Consider the following 6,000-nt stretch of genomic DNA (forward strand, 5'->3'; position numbering starts at 1 on the left):
ATAATGAATTTTTGAAAACCGTTGAGTTAGCAATGTCTGGGTCAAGGAATTTTTGCTCATTACACTAGGGCACTTATTTTCCTTGGCTTGAATCCCAGACTGAAATCTGGAGAACTTTCTTTACTCTGCTGCCTGTTAGGCCAGACCTAACTCTAGCTTCAATCATCTGGTCACAAAAGAAGAAAAAAAAAGTTTTATCAAAAGGAAAAGAAAGTTAGTGTGTTTTCTCCCCCAGTCCTTCTAGGTACCCCAGTTCCATAATACTCCATAAAACTTTTCTGCTGTGTCACTCCCAGTCCCCAAATGAGGCCATTTCCCAAACCAGGTTTCTCCCCGCGTGGGTCCCTTTTTCTCCTGGGCCCTCAGGGTTGGAGCCTCAGCCCCTCTGCTGTTTTCACCTGCTGCCTCTGCTCAGGGAAGCTGATCTCCAGGTGAGGCACCTGCCTCTTTCCACAGACATGGTCTGTTAGGGTCTGATGCAATACCTTCTCTTAGCCCAGGTCTGCTTTCAGTAATTTAAGCATCTCCCGTCTCTCTGCATATCCTAAGGACTCAGAGGACAGACTCCAAATTTTCTCTTTTGATTTAACCAGTGACTACAATATTCCAATAAGGCCCAACATTCTGGAAATGAAGCAGCACATCAAGAATTTCCCTCTGGAGCTCAGCCCAGTGCTCTGTGGCAACCTGGAGGGGCTGGATGGGTGGGGTGGGTGGGTGGGAGGCTCAGGATGGAGGAGATATATGTATACTTATGGCTGGTTCAACGTTGTTATACGGCAGAAACCAACACAACATCGTAAAGTAATTATCTTCTGATTAAAAATAAATTTAAAAAAAGAATTTCCTTGATTTTCATGTGTAATCAGTCCCTTATTTTTACAGTTCTTTCCTTGGCTTTTAAACCACCAGTGACTCACTGGTGTCTAACCTGGGGGATGCTGCAAAGGGAACTTCGTGCCATCTAACAGGTGACAGTTTTCTGTTACATCTTTTTGTTCAGATTCTGCCTATAGATACCAGGGAAATAGAAATACTTTTCTCACATAAGGTCATTGACATTTATTCCTCTGTTAAATGTAATGTTAAATGTATTTTCTTCTGTTAAATGTAAACATCAACAATACCTGGTCTCAATAAAATATGCTAAACTCTTTAAAAATATCTGTGGACTGATTATAATTTCAAAAGTTTCTCAACTCCTCTCTCCCACATGATAGGAGTGGTGACATATAATGATTTTAACCTATTATATTCAGTAATGCTTTTAAAGTAGTTTACAGTTCATCGATTTTAAGACCGTATGTATGCATGTGTGTATATAGTTGGAAATATATAAAGGTCAAAATGACTGGTGCGCACAAATTTTGAGAATGCCTTGCCCCAGTCTTGGTTTCCTAGGGGCCCTCATCTTCCTGCTTTGAAATAATCATGAACACAAATCTTAGTAGTAGTGGTAGTAACTAATCATTGACAAAGGAGCTACAGGATTCCGTTCTCCAGTGACTCCTCCAGTCTTCTCTCTTGAGGTGTTAAGAAGCACCAAATCAGCAGAACTCGTCAGGATGAGAACTGGTGCTCACCCACCTTCATCTCAAGGGATTCTCAGTTGTTGTTGGTTAGTCACTCAGTCGTGTCCGACTCTTTGCGACCCCATGGACTGTAGCCCGCCAGGCTCCTCTGTCCATGGAGTTCTCCAGGCAAGAACACTGGAGTGGGTTGCCATTCCCTTCTCCAGGGGGTCTTCCTGACCCGGGGATTGAACCTCAGTCTCCTGCATCGCAGGTGGATTCTTTACTGCTCAGCCACCAGGGAAGACGAAGGTCCCCAGTAGCATCCCAGATATCATGCCCTGAGGAGCTGTCTGCTTCACACGACTGAGAGCTGACTGGGGGAGAGACCATTCAGAATCCTGGCTGCTGCCCAGGAAGGCTACCCACACTGTCTTTTGATGGTCTGACGAACTGAAACCACACATAAGCCAAACTTAGTTTTATTTTCCTAAGCATAAGTTTTCATTTTAATTTTTAAACCAAATTGCTGTATGAGATGGATGTGAAGGAAGCACTTAACCTAAAAAATAGCCTCCGGGGGATATTATCTTTGATTAAATATTCTGTTGAACTTCTAATAACATTGCAAGTTCTGGAAGGCAGAATTGCACATGACCACAGGTTCCCTTACAATCTTTTATGTTAAAGTTTCTGACGGTCTTTGCATTGTTTCTGTATCGTTTTTCCCTACTGCCCCATGACCAGAAACCTCCTCACCACCTTAAATATATTTAATGATCCATTTCTTTTTAGAAGAACATTTACAAAGATAGTCTTAGTTAGATATACTGATAGAGATTTAAAACACTGGTATTTCTACTTTCAATAGTTTTACAAGTAATGGCTTATGTACAAGCACATGTTGTTTTAATTAAAAAGTACAGCTGGAGTTTATAAAAATAGCAGTTTCCTCATAAGCATAAAAAAAATAAAAGTGTAACGATTGGGAAACTTACCAGGATTCTTCTGAAAACTTCTTATATCAGAAACTCTAAACGGTTGATTTTTTAACTTTTGCTTTCTTATTCTTCTTCTCATGGGTAGGAGATGTGTGGCTGTTAGAATCCTTTTTAAAAAATAAGGCTTTAGGTTGTGACGTTTACTTGTCTCCTGGAACCTTGACCCTGTGCAGAAGCAGAGTGAGGAAGCAGAAATGCAAACAGTTTCAGTTTTGCTTTCGAACGTATTTCTTTAGGTTTGTAAAATATTAAATATCTGTAAATATATGTTAATGGTTATAAAATATTAAAAGATTAACATCACAGAAAATCAACAAAGTTGAACGATTGCTGAGAACCTGTCCACCAGACACAGTTTCAAGTCATCCAGCGTTAAGAAAATGAGGTGAAAAAAAAAACAAAAAACCTACAGAAAAAAATACTGGGAAAACACTGAAAGCTCAGAGTAATCCAAGTGTCTGTTACAGGCTGAACTGTTTCCCCAAATTCATAGGTTGCAGCCCTAACCCTCCTTATCTCAGAATGTGACTGTATTTGCAGAGAAGGTCTTTAAAGAGTTAATTAAGCTAAAATGAGGTCATAGGGTGGACCCTAATCCAGATATGACTGGTTTCCTTGTAAGAAGAGATTGGTGTTACATGCTCTCACACACACACGCACACACACGAATGGAGAAGACAGTCATGTATAAGTCAAAGGTAGAGGCCTTAAAAGAAACCAACTCTGGCAAATCCTTGATCTTGGTCTTCAAACCTCTGTGAGCAAATAAATTTCTGATTTTTAACTCATCTTATCTGAAGAGATTTGTTATGGCAGTCCCTGCAAGCTAATACTTACATGAATTTCATTATTGTTTAAAAATTAGAACATTAGTTTAATTATGAATATAATTGAAGTTCATTTTCAAACTTAAGAAATACAGAATATAGAAAAAAGGGGAGGAACCATATTATCCAAATGCAATCTTTGTTTTCCATTATACTTTTTTCTATTCATATATTTTTCAAATATAAATTTAATATTTGAGAAATTTTACCAGACTCTGAAACATATAATTTCAAATAGGTAGTGAACACTGCCCAGTAAATGCTGAATCACATTTTATTTCTTGAATTATTCTGATATGAATATCAAAATTCAGAACCACTGGAATATGACAACTTTGGGGATTGTGTGTATAGTTTTTGTTAATTTGTTTGCATTTTAAAATTGGAGGAAAACTGCTTTGCAATGTTGCATTAGCTTCTGCTGTTGCTTTTTAAAGAAACTGAAACTGCTACATCTGCTAGTAGAAGAAATGCTTTGTTTTGCTTTGAAGTTTTGACATTGTTTAGGTGTATCATGGTTCAAGAGTTTCCCAGCTGGCTCAGATGGTAAAGAATCTGCCTGCAGTATGGGAGAACCGGGTCAATCCCTGGGTTGGGAATATCCTCTGGAGAAGGGCATGGCAACCCACTCCAGTATTCTTGCCTGGAGAATCCCATGGACAGAGGAGCCTTGGCAGGCCACAGTCCCTAAGGTCACAAAGAGTTGGACACAGTGACTAACACACACACACATTGTGGTTCATAGACTTATAAAGAATGCCATGAACTGTTTTTATTCTTATATGAAATCTACAAATTTGGGGGATGATAGTGGAAGTGGTGCCTCTTACTATCTCATGTAACACATTTGAACATTTTCATCAATATTACCATCATCTGTTTAAATCTCCCAGTGTATTTTCTCAAAGTCTGTTTACTTAAAATTGTATGGAATGATATAATTAATAAACAATAAAATCTTAATAACACACACCCCCCCACAACCTTGGTAAGCTAGTTAAACAAAATTCTCTAAGGATATGATGAACATTTTTTCATTACGTGAAGATCATTTTTATAGTTGTTTGAGCTATAATGTCTACTGATACTCCCAGGTATCTTACCAAACTGGTGGGCTATATTAAAACCCAAGTGAGTGTGGACTTTTGGAATGCGCATGTTCCTGTGTTCCACAATATGCTAAAGATGAACAATCCACCCCAGTAGGACTCTTGCTATAGTTTTTGTTAAGTTCAGCATTATGTCCACAGTCTTTTGTTCTTTATTACACTTTGTCTCCCTCTCTGAATAAGTACAGTTTACTAGATTTTCCATTTCCCATCTCCTGAAAATTCTGATCCCCTCATCCTCCCCTGGTGACATCTCTTCCTACTTACTGAGCAAAATTGAAGGCTTCAGGTGGGCTTTCTCATATACCTCATTCTCCAGATCCTAAGCCCACATGTGCCCCTGTTTACCCCTTCTTTGTAGCTAAGGGTGCAGTTCTGAACCCAGACTCCACAATAACGTCACCTGGAGTTTTCAATAAAAGCAGAAAACGCCCAGGACTGCTTTTGGGCAATCATACATCTCTAGGGACAAGGCCACATATCAGTAAATTTTTAAAAGCTTCCTAAGTAGTTCTAATATATAGACAGAGCGAGAATGTCTAGAATAAAATGAAGTCTTCATCTTCCCCTTTCTTTTCCTTACCTTCTTTTTTATCTCTTTTCCATTTTCAATCAGTTCAGTCCTTAAATCATTACATGTGCAGAGAAAAGTAGATGTCTACGGTGGGAGAGTGGCAAGTCAGGGCCTAGGAAGGCGGATGACCTGGCGGGGTGGGGGTGCGGTCGAGGTGGGGTGGGTCAGAACCTGCATGGTGTGAAGGGAGTATCCACCTGTGGGGGTGACCCAGTGCTGGGCATCCGAGCCTGATGGAGGTGTGGAGGGTGTGCAGGGGCGTCTGGTGTGGTGTCGGAGCGCTAGCACAGTGAGCAGAGTGTCTCAGTGGAGGATTGATCTGGTGTGGGCTACTAGAGCCCAAGCAGAAAAGAGAGTGTTCCTCTGGGAGAAGATCCTAAAATGAAGAGGGTCAAAAATTGCACTGAAGAAAGTTAAACAGGCAAGGAAGACTTTATTGGAGAACTCATAGCTTAGTCAATAAAGAATTAGCCTGCAATGCAGGAGACCAGGATTTGATTTCTGGATCAGGAAGATCCCTTGGAGAAGGAAATGGCAACCCATTCCAGTATTCTTGCTTGGGAAATCCCCTGGACAGAGGAGCCTGGTGGGCTACAGTCCACAGGGGTCACAAGAGTCGGACATGACTTAGCAACTAAACCACCTCTGTGGTAATAGAGGGGAGAGAGAGAGAGACTGAATTCAGCTCTTCTTAAGTAAAACATGGGAAGGTTTTTAAACCCTGGAATGAATTAGTGGAAAAAACTGGACTACTAGTGGTAGGTTGGTCAATGGGGTGCCTGAAGGACACTGTGTTGCTTAGTTTGCAAATGTTTTTCTCTGTGATTAGACCCCCTGGGTTTGCTAGTTGACATGCATCCAAGGTTTCCACCCTCTCACAGATACTGGGAAACAGGGGTGCTATCTCCTTTGATGTTTACATTTCAAATACCTAGTTCCCTGGTGCTTGAGAAGGACAATCCTGGGTTATAAAACTGG

The 6,000-nt window shown here is 40.4% G+C and overlaps 1 protein-coding gene across 1 annotated transcript in view; it reads right to left on the bottom strand.

Annotated features, from left to right (window-relative positions):
- The window catches only part of LOC122438090 (sterile alpha motif domain-containing protein 9-like), a 35,783-nt gene extending 32,742 nt beyond the window's left edge, over positions 1 to 3,041 (bottom strand). The window contains exons 1-2 of the mRNA XM_043462590.1: positions 2,923 to 3,041; positions 2,510 to 2,677 (exon numbers count right to left, since the gene is read on the bottom strand). The gene's annotated coding sequence lies outside the window, so the exon portion shown is untranslated. The remainder of the gene's footprint in view (positions 1 to 2,509; positions 2,678 to 2,922) is intronic.
- Between the last annotated feature and the right edge of the window lie 2,959 nt (positions 3,042 to 6,000).

This window comes from Cervus canadensis, chromosome 3 (genome assembly GCF_019320065.1).
Source record: "Cervus canadensis isolate Bull #8, Minnesota chromosome 3, ASM1932006v1, whole genome shotgun sequence".
Lineage (NCBI taxonomy): Eukaryota > Metazoa > Chordata > Mammalia > Artiodactyla > Cervidae > Cervus > Cervus canadensis.